The following is a 14,653-nucleotide window of genomic DNA, read 5'->3' on the forward strand; positions in this document are numbered from 1 at the left end:
AGTGGATATTAACTCAGATCATGTCCTGCTGACAGGCGAAGTAGATATTCGTCTGAAGAAGATAAGAGGAATACAAGTGACGAAGAAATTGGATATGGAAAAACTGAAGAACGAAGAAGAAAGAGAAAATTTGAACCAAAGTTTCAAGAGAAAGTCGCTACATTAGAATCCACACATGATAGTAGTAATGAGTACTGGACTCCACCTAAAAGCTGTATGCAGATATCAGCAGAAGAAACAATAGGATACACAGAAGGTGTGAATATTAAGAAATCTTAGGTCACAGGGAAAATGTTGGAGAAGATGGAGGAGAGAAAAAAAATGAAAAACATCAACAAAGTAGAATGTAGTAGAAAGTACAGGAAACTAAACAGCGAACCAAGAAGAGAAACTGATAAAGCGAAGAAAGTCTGAATGCAAGAGAAATGTAAAGAAATAGAAGATCTGGAGAGAAAAGGAATATATGATACAATGTACAGCGAAATAAAATGTTTGGACTTCACAAATAAGAACAGAAAATCCGTGTGGTTGAAAGAAGACGAAATCGGAAATGAAGTAACAGACAAACAAGAAGTGCTGAACTGACGGAGGAAATATGTAAAAGAGCTTTGTGAGACAGGGAATCGTCAAGATGATTTGATTATAGAAATTGAAGCTGCCTTATTAGGGGACGAAACAGGATTTTCTATTCTATGGGAAGAAACTGAACTAGTGCTTAGGAAAATGAAGAAAAGGACAGCAACAAGGGTTGATGAAATCCCCATTGAATTAGTGAAATACTTGGATGGAAACAAGAATGAAATACTAGTCTATCATAATGCAACGAAATATATTAAATTGGCAAATGGCCTGAAGATTTTACGGAGACAGTGTTGCTGCCAATATCGAAGAAAAATATATGTTTTTTTTTTTTTTAATTTAAGAATACTTTATTATACAATTGAATTGGTCATTGCTAGAAGGCTCTTTGTCCAAAAATGTTAGTTCTGAATAAATCGAAAAAAACTGTTTTTAAGAAATACTAATCTTCGTAGAGCAATGTGGTGACTGTCCATCATAAAGGTATATTTGTGCTTTCTGGAAGCACAATTTTTATTTTGTTGTCATATGTAGTTTATATAATATTATTAATTAAAAATTCAAATTTAAGGGCCTTTTAGCAGTGAACTTAAAATAATTTCACATTTGGTTAAAAATGGAGTACTGTAATAAAATACAGGATTGTAAATTAAATAAACTACCATTATTTCAAGTTAAAAGTATATTTCTCTTCTTAAAATATATTTTAATTACGTATTACAAAGTTTTAGGCCCTTGTTTTAAATCTAACTTGACGATTTCATTCTGTATTTTCTCTATGTTCTGCTAGTGGAGAATTTATAACTTTCTCATGGGGAATGGGGAATGTAGCATAGAATTTTCTTGATATCCTGCATTTTGTCTGGGTTGATTGCAATCAATTCATCATAAGTAGGACGTTGGGGAAGGACTATGTTTTCAATTCCAGGTAGACAAAGAGCAAAGGTATGCCTAATACAACCATCAATGAACTTGGATGTTGAAACAATATGAGGAAGAGTGGCATTGTACATATATTCATAATAACTCGCAGGGGCGAATGACAACTTCGAACACCGAGGTACCTTTCTACCATAAGATTCTACAGAAAGACCTCTTTTGTAAAACATGGGCCACCAGTTAATGAGTGACTTTATTTTTGTGCATGCGTAAATATTTTATATAGCCTATAAAGATTTTTGTGGCCCTTAGGAAATAACATTTTTATGCAATATTCATTTACGTCAGTGATTTCAGTGTAAATATTCTGAACTTACCTACAGTCCTCACCAGTTCGTCTTTCAGCCACCAATTCTCCAGAGTAAGTCACATGTTCAGTGCCTTTAACTTTGGCTTTCTTTAATATATTTCGTTTCCAACTGCAAGTATCACTACATCTCTTTTTGCTTTTCAAACTCTCAGTCTCCATTTTAATTAGCCGAAATTGCGTATAATATAATAATTTGTATTAAAACACAAATAAAGATCAGAGCAGAATAAACAGACCGCTTCAAACAATGAAGATAGCTGATAGTATAGTAAGTATAAAGGTTTGTCATCAGATGGAAACACCGCTAAATGACAAGTTCACAGCTAGAAGGCCCCCTATCCTGGAGTAAGGGCATTTTAGCATGACACGAAAAATGAAATGCTCAACTGTGCGTGTGTATGAATGCTTGAGGAAAGTCCTTTTAGCACAGATTGTGTATTTATGTGTAAGGATGTTGAATCTGTAGTTAACTCATTTTTGCAAAAATACGGAGAAAGGGCCTTTTAGCAATGACCAATTCAATTATGTACAATACAATTGTGCTTACAAATTATAAATACTGTGCTATAAAAGCACACAAGACACATGTGTGGAGGTTGCAGTCTTATGACTATCCTCTAAGAAAAATAATGTTAAAAAAAATGTAACGAGTTCAGCCTGATATCGCACTGGGCGAAGATTCTTCTGCTAACACTGAATCGACGTTTATATTCTAGGATGGAAGATAGTTTGGCTTCATTTAGGGAAATGGTACGAGAAATGCAACTGGGCTATTGCGAACAATTGGCAAAAGATACCTAAGAAGAATAAAGAAGTGTATGTAGTATCTCTGGATCTGGAAAAGCATTTCACAAAATGTATTGAAATAAATTTATGGGAATCCTAAAGAAAATTGGTGTGGATTGGAAAGAGAGGAGGTTCTTCAGTAATCATTATATGAGACAACGAGTCAAAATCAGGACAGGAGAAGAAATGTCAGAAGGAAGTGAATAGGGAGAGGAGATGCCATTTGTCACCTAACCTGTTCAACATATATTTGACAGATTTAGTGAAGAACTATTTTCAGAAAATGGAAGGGGTGATAGTAAGAGAGAGCAAAATAAAGTGCATAAGATTTGCTGATAATATGGCGTTGTTAGCAGAAGAGGAGGTGATACTAAGGAATATGCTACTGGAGCTAAATGACAGCTGGATGAAGATATATGGAAACAAAACAAAGATCATGGTTATCGGAAGAAAAATAAAGATGGTAAACATAGAATTCTAAATGAGGCAGTAAAACAAGTGGACAGCTTTAAATACTTGGGATGTACCATAAGCAGTAACATGAGCTGCTGCCAGAGAATAGTAATGTCAAAAGAAGCTTCTAAAATAAAAAGAAGCATCTTCTGCTGACCTCTGGAAAAGGAAGATAATAGCGAAGTGCGGTGTGTTGAGTGTGGCATTGTTTGTTTCAGATACATGGACATTATGGCAGAGTGAAAAGAAGCGATTAGAAGCATTTGAAATGTGAATATGGAGAAGAATGGAACGTGTGAAATGGACAGACAATAAGAAATGAAGTTGTGCTGGAAAGAGTGGGTGAAGAAAGAATGATGCTGAAATTGATCAGGAAGAGAAAAATAAATTGGCTGGGTCACTGGCTGAGAATAAAATGCTCACTGATGGACGTACTGGAATGAATGGTGAACGGAAGAAAAATTTTGGCAGAAGAAGATATCAGATAATGGACGACATTAAGATATACGGATCATATGCGAAGACTAAGGAAGGCAGAACGTAAGAACGATTGGAGAATGCTGGATTTGCAGTGAAAGACCTATCTTTGGTCAGAAAACTATGAATGAATGGATTACTCTAATAATTTTTACAAATTTAGAAAGTTTGTTTGTCATATCTTCACCATTAACATACCATAAATTATACCCTAAATAACTGAATGTAGTCTATTGACATGTTTAGTTGATATGTAATTTATAATATTTTTACATTAAGCTGGATCTTTCCTTATAAAAAACCCCTGACTTTTAGTTCTCTCTGTTGAAATTTGCATATTAAATCCTGGAGGAATTCTCTGTAAATTTATATACAAGTAACTGTAAATTGTCTTCTGATTTAGCAATAACAGCTTGATCGTCAGTTAGCAGTAATGTGTCAAGAAAAATATCTTGGTTCAGTCTGATTTAAACATGATTTTATCCCCGAATTTTCAAAATGTATTTCATGTACGTTATATAATGAACAAAAGTAAGGAAAGATGTTTCTGGCACCTTGATTTATTCAAGCCCGGTTATATGTTTCACGTTCGATTATTATTACAATTTCATCCTGATTACATAAATTATAATATGTAGAAATAATAATTTGATTAGTCACAATATCGCGGAATAAATTCTCTGTAACAGAATATTTCTATTTACTTTGTCGAATACTTTCACAAAGTCGATGAATGCCAAATGAGTTTCAATATTGTCAAGATTTTCAAGGTATAATAACTGTGACAACAAGATCGTCCTCTCCGAAAATCATTTTCAGTAATTTTATCTTCATGACATTGTGATAATTTGTTTTTTATTGTTGTTTGTGATAATTTGTCTTTAATTGTTGTTTATATTTTGTACCCTGAATTCTGAAAACTAACACTGCTGTAATTTGCACAGTCCTTTTCATCCCATTTCTTGTAAATAGGTATTGCAGTAGCCTTTTGTAACATCTTGGGATATTATTTGAACCTTGCCAAATAGTATTTAAGAAATAAAAATCGATGTGTGAATTCCTCACCAGCATATTTGAACTAAATTATGTAAATATTGAATATGACAATTATGTAAATATTGAATATGACAATTTTGACCGGACATGCCAATTAATTTCTGTTTTAGGTCTTACATTATATTTTCTTACAAAAACATCACTTTCTTCCGAGATGATAAAATTATAAGCTAATAATACTAGTAATTTCTACTTCATTTCAGTGTGTGACAAATAATCGTGACAATGCTGCATAGGATCGTGTGCTGCCATAATAAGAAGTGGATCGTTGGGCATCTGGCAATGGCTCAACCAGCAGCGCTCTCAAATTAAGGTAAGAATACAAACAACGATGTTAGCAAACTTAACGAAACACAGAATATTACACAGGGCGGAAGGGAGCCTATTACATTTATTCACAAAGATAATAGATCAAGTCAATGCGAACAGTTTTTTGTTACGTCCAATAGTTTTGAGAATACGAACTGTAACGCTCCTTCAGGTTATTGCTCCGCAGTGGGAGTGAGTGTAACTGCAATCGTCCAACTCACGACTTGTGAGAGGAGAATGTAAACAAAAACGTCTCATTAGATACGTTGCAATGAAATTACTGTATATTCGTAACACTAAACACATTACTTAACATTACTGTAAACTTAATTTCTTTTCTAAATGCATAATAACTTAAATGGAGACTGAGTTACAGAATGAGTATTCGTAATAATGTTATTTTGAGTTTACATCAAACGTAAAGAAACCTTTAATGGAAATAGTTTTGTTTTATAGGAATTTACATTCTTTACTAATTTGTAATTGCGTAAAAGCAAAAAAGTCAACATATACTGTGAATGCTACTTATAGTAGGCCTACATCCCAAGTATTTGAAGTTGTCCACTTGCTCTAATGCCTCATTTAGAATTCGCACATTTACCTTCTTTATTTTCTTCCGACAACCATGGTCTTCGTCTTGTTTGCATTTATCTTCACAGCTGTCATTGAGGTCCAGTAACTTGTCCCTTTGTACTATCGTCTCCTCTTCTGCATTATTAAGCCTACTACAAAATTTTCATTAGCTGGGATATACGTTCTTGAGCATACTCTTTTTGTTTGTCTAATTTTATGGTTTTTTTCTCATTTTCTTCAAATAAATGTTGCCAATTCTCTTATATATCGTCAACCTTCACATGATAAGCTGATGGCAACTTCATCACAAAGGGTGTGATGATTCTTGAAAATACTTTGAGAGGAACCGCTACAACATGACGAAAGGGAAGCCAACGCATTGAGTTATCGCGAGAATTTGTTGATAACAATAGGGATTTTTCTCGTAAATCGTTCAATTTTCAGTATGATTTTTAATTTACATTGCACGCCCATCAGTTTGTTGTTACTTTGCTATTTCATGCAGGAAGAACATTATAGACACAAAAGAAGAAAGCATGTACAATAGGAAATTAAAGTTCATGTTTTCTTTCTTAGGGGGGAATTTTAATGTAATGTAGTAAGTAGCTGACGCGCTGAATAACCGATAAGCGGTCTCTTACTTGCCCATATCACTTTCGAAACTGTACCGTACTAAGCGAAACCTGTTTCCAGGCTTACATTCGTTAACTTTTATTATTCTTGTTCGGGATGGTGTATTTAATTTTTATCCACTTTTTTTGTTTTCAAATGATTCCATAATCTAATTTGTAGGAGTTTTAATATTCAGTTTCATTATATGACTGACTTTAATCCGAGAGGAACCTTATTAATACAATAAGCAAGGTTAGTTCCATAGAATAATAACACTTAGTTGGCAACACCACACGCGATCGCAGCTTTCGGAATCAACGCCCCTAATTAGTGCAATTGTTTTTATGGATGAGATGAAATGCGCATATTGTCGCCGCGGAGGGCAGCTCGAGTCTCATATGAACGCATGAATTACATTATGAACGTCTACGCTATGTTCTTAGAAAGTTACTCTGCTTTACTATGCTGCAACTTCATATTTGATATTAATAAATACATGTATATAGGTCTGTACGTTGGGAGCAAAGTGCTAAAACGATAAATGACCGTTTATGTATATCAAACCTAAGTTTGGTGTCTAATACTGTATTTGCCAAAGCGAAATATAACCATTATTAGCACTTTGGACGTGTAAATATGGGCCAAACATATGTGCAAGTGGGAAACGTGTATTGTTAGTTTCAGCTTAACACTAATGTCTTTTGAAAGCCATAACCAAACTAGATGTTATTAGTGTCATTACTAGGAACCGTACTTTGTCCCAGGAGACTACAAGGTTGAGTATTACTGGAGTGTTTACTGTAGCGGATGACGTGCATGTAGCAAGCGAAGTACTTCCGTCTGCTCACGCGACTCCTCTTTGGTCAAGTTGAACAAAATGAAACATGGACCACTTTAAACGTTACACTAATATTTACAATGTATATTATTTACATATATACATTAGATTACGCTATTTTTACTATTTACACTATGACTATACATCGATCAAACATTACTACTTATTACACTGTTATACACAGTCTATTGTAATGCAAGGTATTTTATTTCATAATAATATAGCCTACTTATTTAGTCAATTGTGTGTAACAATGCACGAAGGAGCTTCAGACATTGACTACTTTCAAAGAACGATTGTCAAAAAGACTGGTTTTCGTCTCTAGAATATATTTCTTCAAATATCTATAGCTTTTATGGAATATGATTTTCATTTATAATATATCAATTTGTCCATTATGAAATATTTCTTTGACACAAATTGCCTTATCTAACAGTGTGCAGTTTATGTATTTTGGATGTCTCACATTTAATACATATTCCTTAGATAATTTTAGTCCAATAAGGCACGATCACGGATTAAATCTTGGAATAGCTATTCGTGGAATAGCCTAACTATATAATAAATGGAGCTCTGTGTTGTGTGATGTTCGTTTATTCCAAGGTTATCTAATCCATAGTTAGCAGAACTGAAACAGAGGTTGGCAATAATTTAGATGGTGGTTTGTTTATAAAGTGCATTCACAAAACCAGTATTTGTTTAAATATTTCTGAACAGATCATTATTATTTTGTCTATGGAGTTTATTTTAAAGAAATTAATGAATCAAAAGGAATTAGAAATCAAAACTATAAGATACAAGATACATTTAAGCTAGCTGAGATAGTGAATGATTATAATAAAGTGCTAGGAAAAAAACTGATGTCATGCCGTAACGTATATCAAAAGGCAAGAGCACAGGAGTCTGTAGGTAGGTTATATAGTGATCAGACTGATACCTACAGGAATAATATTATAATACTGCCTTGTGAATTTGTTTAAAATTTAATTTTAATTATCCTTAAAAAATTCGAATTTCTTTATAATTGTGATAATGTAAACAAATTTTACCTGTCTTCATATATACCAAATCATGATTGATTAATTCCAGTACACTTAAAACAGTGTCTATTTTTAGTTTAAATCTTGCCAGAAATTCTTCTTCGTCATACTCATTTTATACATCAGGTCTATGACTTATTTTCTTTTGTTTCCGCGTTCTCAAAATATATTATATTGTAATTCACAATCAATATCAGGTTCATACCCAAAGCTGCTACTATATTAGGCCTATAATTTATTCTACAGATAAGAATTTAACAGCGATTGAAAGCATGGAATAGCTTATTCGGAACATATCCTCCGAATAGTGCACTATTCCGTGTTTGTACAACACATTTCTCGCGTAACCATGAAATTAATATTAACGGGAGTTTATTCCGTGTTCGTACAACTGGGTCTAAGTGATCAATACAGTTATCAGACAAGACTTAAGAATAAAGTAAATCTTTCTTATTTCAGGTTAGCAAGGCCAAAATTATACAATAAATTCCCTGATAATTAAAATTATTGAGTATTATTGATTTTAAACAACGAACATTTTAAAAGAAGTACCAAAATAAGAAGTTCAGACAATTCTAACAGAAACGGTGCTCTAAGTTATGCCAAATTTCATTCTCCTATATGTATAATTTTATACTGGTGGAAGGTGTTTAAAGACAGTCTTTTTAAGGGACGAATCCTGAGCATATTGTGAAGAGGAAAATCGTCTATGAATTTGTTCCTTTGCGCTTATATTCTCCAGAAATAATTACTTAAAATGACAAAATTTGATCCCATTTTCTTTTAAACACATTCAGAAACACACATTTCAGTCTTTATATTAGAGTTCTCAGTTTCAACAAATAAGTTTGCATAATATTTCTGTCACCCTTACTGTTTAAGAGTACTTTAATACTTCATTTATTAACAAATCACTTCAAGGGGTTAGGTACAGCTTACAACAGTACAATTTTGGAAATATTCGATTTTTTTCCTCCATTACTGTATCTTGTACAATAATGAAAATTAACATGTGTAAAACACTGTCCTTCTGCTATATGAAAAAGTATTTTTACGATTTAAAAAAAATTATTTACATTTTTTTTTTCAAAAGTCAATCACTGCACAATAAACTGCCATCATTTTGAATTCTGAAAAAAAAAAAATATATATATATATATTACAAGATACAGTAATGGAGGGAAAAAATGTTGAATATTTCCAAAAATTTTACTGCTGTAAACTGTATCATAAGTAATGAATCTTTGGCAACGCTTTGCCAGAGAGTGCTTCAATCAAACACCTGACTACTGCTGGCCTGAGGGTGTTGTGAGAAAGATCTGATGTTGACATTGGCTAGATAACCGTCCTCACTGTTGCGGAGAAGGGGTGATTCCATACTTTGGCAAATGCTATTGTATATACAGTACTACGATGTCGTCATTTTTTCTAGAAACAAAGTCGACTTCCCACTAAATAAAAAGAAATAACGCAAATTTACTAAGGAAAATTCTGTTCCTTTGGTATTAGGAATTTACTCTGAAAAGTTACTGCCAATCAACACTTTCCACTCTATGTACGTACGCACATAAAGAAATGACATTAATTCTTTAAAATACTACAGTTCATTAAAATATTTCATGTGAGAACGTATATTCAAACATAATTTAAATATACCTGACTTATAAATATCCTCATCATCATCATCATCATCATCATCATCATCGTCATCATCATTATCATCATCATCATCATCATCAACAACAACAACAACAACAATGGTTGAACCTCAAGGGCTTGTTCCGGTTTCAAGAGAGCATTTAGAATTGCCGAGTCCATCTTCGTCCCACATTTATTGGTGTGTACATCAATATTATTTTTGATATGCAGTCTTCTGTTACATTCTGTGCACGTGTTCTCTGCAGTTATTCTTATATTGAGTTATTTTATCGGTCAACTGACGTATCTCGAGTTCTTATCTTATGTCATCATTTGTACAACCTGCTACACTTCCCACTACCTGTTCTTGTTTGATCTTTTTCTTTTGCTGAAAGTCCAACATTTGGAAACATAGAACATCATAGTAGGAACCGTCACTACTATAGAAGGCTACTTTGATTTCCTTTCTCGTATTTTTAAGAGTTATTTTATTTGTGCTACAAAGATAGTTATTTTTTTATTTTCTCTAAATTATCTTAATTGTTTACATATATATTATAACCTAAATAATTTACTTACATTTGTAACTAAAATGAATACACTTTTTCTGCTTAAATAAGGACATCTTCGATCAGTTTATTTCACTTCTACTTAGCACTGTCTATACAAAGTCAGACAGTAAGATCCATAGTTATGTTTGCCCAACAAATAAGGAAGCCCGGCGATGATTTTCAACGGTTTGTGAGGGCCGGACGGGTGTTGCGAATAAATTGTAGAAAGAGGTAGAGAGGTGAGAAATTCGAATAGCGTGAGATGGTACTTTAAAAGCGACAGTGCTGCCACAGGGCTCAAGAAGGGCTGGGCGAGCTCTGTACATATTGTTTTATTTTCTCTACGAACACTTCACAGACACGACGAGATAACCATGATTGAGATCTATACACAATAATACAGGACACCACATTAGCAAATTTACATATTCGAGACTACGTTCGAACCTATCACTGTGGCTCCTTCGCAATGTAAAGCTATAGGCAACTACAAGGAAACTTGTAAGATTGACGGGAAAGTTTAACACTTTCACAGGTATGTATGCTGTAAATAAGTTCAGCAGTCGATAACGCATCGCGTGCATAGGTCTTACCTAGTTATGAACTAGTGAGAGTTAAGCAGAGTTGCCAACTCGCCAAATCATATTTCACCAAGTAATAATAGAAAAATCACCAGAAAATTACCAAAATATACATTTTATTAATTTTACTTAAATAAAAGCATTTACATTAAAATATAAATAAAATATACGTCCTATTATTCAGAAACCATAATCCTATTTTAAGACTTAGAACATTTTCTCTTCCTCCTCTTCAAAGACGACAGCCTCCTCTGGAAGTTGACGCTGTGGGCGTATATGACTGAAGGACACAATTTGTTCAACTACATCTTTTGATAACCTGTAGCAATGATAGCATTTCTTGAGTATTTTAAACCGAATTTAATACACATAATAGCATGAAGGGTTTGAATTTTCATTATATTTTGCAATTTAGATTTGGTCAAATTCACTGCACTGAACACGCATTCAACATCGGCATTTGAATATGGAAGAATTAGAAATGAAGCAAGTGTAGCAAACTCAAAAAAGGGGTTTTCATTACTAGTAATATAACTCCACACTGCACTTCTCTTATAAAGTACTGTAAAAATTAAGAAAAGACCGTTGCGTAGGGAAAAGTTCCCGCAACTAATTAACAAAGCGAACTGCTTATGAAACAGTACAAAATGCACTGACTTCTATACTTCGTTTCTATTTTGTCTCCTCATGCTCATAACCCCACAACTCCTATTCTGTGAGTTGGAGTGGTGCAATCACTGTGATAATGGAAAGCGAAATACCTACGTGTAGACGTTACACTTAATTTTGAAAAGCTAAGTGATGCCAACCTTATTTAAATTTAATGACATGAAAAACCAGAATGAATCAAATATTAATTTTGTGCGTCCAAAACTCCAGATTTATCGTTATACTTCCTTTAAAAATACCAGAATTTCGACATGTCGCTAAATGACATTTTTTGGCTCGAAATGGCTTCCCAAAACCACCAGCTCTGATAACAAAATCAGCAAGTTGGCAACACTGGAGTTGCATAGTAGCGCCGCGCCTTCTTGACTGGTCACGTGTGATAGGCAGTGTATGACAAACACATGACTAGCAGTCGAGCGTTGTGACAGGTTCAATTTTTGCTACAATACTGAACGTATAAAAAAGTATTTAGCGGTCTCTGAATGTATTCTGCTGAATTGAGAACTCCACATCTCCGTGTACGCAAGGTTTAACGGCCAATAACGATCGTCGATGCTGTGTACAGACATCAGTCACATATTGCAGGGGTGCCGAACAGAGGCTTTTTCGGTGCTCTAGGCTACGAAAGTCAGATTTGAGGCTCTCCCGGAAGCCGCGTGCCGAAAGGTGAGGTTGTAGCGAACAGAGGGCGGGCCATGTAAATGCCGAGACTTGCGGATTTACGAGAAGAAATTTAAATATTTTTGAAGGAGAAAAATTGGAAGATGACGTTTGGTGGCAAGATCTTGGATTTCTGTCCGACATGTCTACCAAATTAAATGATCTTAACGTAAGTCTTCAGGGAAATGTTTCGCTGGTACCACATTAACGTGACAGAGTCTAAGCGTTTAGTCTTAAACTGTCCTTGTACCGTATGCTGCTAAGTGCAAATAATTTAGAGAATTTCCCGACACTTCGATTATTATGTTCGTCTTTGGATCCAATCAGAAAGGAAAATTTTATTAGTCGTTTGCATAGTCTGTCTTAGGAATTTTAACAACGTTTCTCTGGCTGTTCGAATGACAAAAATACGTTTTTGCTATTCACTTCCTCTTATACAGCAGGTCTACTGTCCCAGAATTATTCGGAAGATTTTGCTTCTGAACTTATCGAAGTACAGTGCGACTCTACAGTGACAGATAAGCAAAATACATCAACGATTGACGAATTGTGGAACACGACATTAGGTGCTTTTGTTGTAAATATGTTTTCACTGTAATAATGTAATTAACAAAATCACATATTCGTAACAGAACGTCTGATAAACATTTGTGTAATTGCCTTGGTTAATGACAGCTAAGAAAATTAACACATTCATGAACTTGTAAAGAGAACGCATTGTGAGCTTTCTACGAAAGCAGTTCGTTCCTCCAAAATGTATGCTGTAAATAAATCTATTTGACGCAAAGAAGTACGTTTATTATTCCAATAAGCATTTTTCCCTTTACCGGAAAAAACTCATTGCATTTCTCTCACATAAATTCATTACCGAACAAAAAGAGCACTTGTTCATACAGAGCTGACTACTTCGCAGGCTTCCCCTACCTTCGCACTGGTGAGAACAAGTGGCGGCTCGTGGGAATTGCATTCAGAGAGGCTGCATAAAAAAATAAACCACGCAACTTACCATATTTACAGATTAGTTCCATGCGCCTTGTCTTGTAGGTTTGCAAACTTTTGAATCATCTTCTTATTAAAATCGTTTAACAGTCTTTACAATGGAAAACATAGCTAATGCGGTCAGTCTCTCTTCTCTCATCGTATTTCTAAGATAGGATTTTACTCTCTTCAAATACGAAAAGCAACGTTCTGATTCGGAAGTTGTCATTTGTAGGGCGATAGCTATGCGTAGTCGTTACACAACTTCTGAAAATGAGGCCTGCAAGTTCTCAGATAGAAGAAACTGCAAGAGCTTGACTGCGTCACTGATATTTCTGAATTCTTGTCCCTGATACAACACAGTGAGTTCCGTTTTTAGTTTGTCTTTATCGAACATTGGAAAAAGCTTCACACATACATTTTGGTCATTTTCAGCAAATGAGCTTTTGTAGCATTCAAATTTTTCTTGACACAGAAGAGAAGATAATATCAGATGATCTACGAACTGGAAACTGGTGTTAGCTTGTGTGAAAATGAGGTCACACACTTCCTTGGCTGCCGCAACCCTTGTCTGAATCCCTTCGACCTTACGACGCTTTTTAGGGTTTTCATTTTCACAGATCTCGCTGCTCAACTGTGCACTGTTCCGTATTGTCTGTATGGCATTAACAAAGCTTGAGATGCAGAGTCGGCCTCGGTAGCATGGTCGGTTGCGGGTTCGATCCCGGCCCAGGTCGATGGCATTTAAATGTGTTTAAATGAGACAGGCTCATGTCAGTAGATTTACTGACATTTGAAACAATCCTGCGGGACAAAATTCCGGCATACCGGCGACGCTGATATAACCCCTGCAGTTGCGAATGTCGTGAAATAAACCATAATTTAATTTTTATATGCAGATTTGAACCTTAGAAATATTTAACTGGCGATGTTGTTGTTGGTTGTATAATATATCTACATGATACATCAATAAATTTAAAAAAGTGAGCCAGAAATTGAATTCAGGATCTTCAAGAGTACGCACCAGGGCGCTTGCCTCATTTCTTGTGATGTTGTTAGATGTTTCAAATTCCATTATGGTTTGAAAACATTCTAGCAATGGCTCCTTCTCATGAGCAACATTTACTGTTCTTATTTTAAAACTCCATCTTGTTGCCCCAGCCGACGGAATTGTCTTTGAAACACATTAATCTAATACAGACTGTGTGGGGATCGAGAGAAGAAAGCAGGAATACTGGATAAATTAGCAAAAAATATGCGAGCTTTGTAGGCTATTTTGTTTAGCGGCTCTTTCCATTATGAGATTCAACTGATGGACATTTAATTTCACATTTCTCGTGAATTGTTAAAGTACTGAACTGAATAGACTGTAAATATTGTGCAGAATTAAACATTGTCGCACTTGTTATACTCACAATATTAAAGAAGATGTATTTAAAACTGCGCGCTACTGACAAACTGCTGCAAATTTTGCAGCGCCTGGAAACTCTGGATTCACGGCGAGGGGCAGCAGGGGGAGGGGTAAAACTAACGCGCAAAGCATTCTAGACGAGACTGATAGCTCCAGGGGAGGAAGTGGCTTCACCAATCCGTCCTAGTCTCTC

General features: G+C 34.8%; 1 protein-coding gene across 8 annotated transcripts in view; it reads left to right on the forward strand.

Annotated features, from left to right (window-relative positions):
- Window positions 1-14,653, forward strand: part of LOC138705166 (uncharacterized) — a 194,369-nt gene that overhangs the window by 59,075 nt on the left and 120,641 nt on the right. For all 8 annotated transcript variants that reach the window (XM_069833834.1, XM_069833841.1, XM_069833835.1 and 5 more), the window contains exon 2: window positions 4,804-4,913. The gene's annotated coding sequence lies outside the window, so the exon portion shown is untranslated. The remainder of the gene's footprint in view (window positions 1-4,803; window positions 4,914-14,653) is intronic.

The sequence above is a fragment of the Periplaneta americana genome, chromosome 8 (genome assembly GCF_040183065.1).
Source record: "Periplaneta americana isolate PAMFEO1 chromosome 8, P.americana_PAMFEO1_priV1, whole genome shotgun sequence".
Taxonomy (NCBI): Eukaryota; Metazoa; Arthropoda; class Insecta; order Blattodea; family Blattidae; genus Periplaneta; species Periplaneta americana.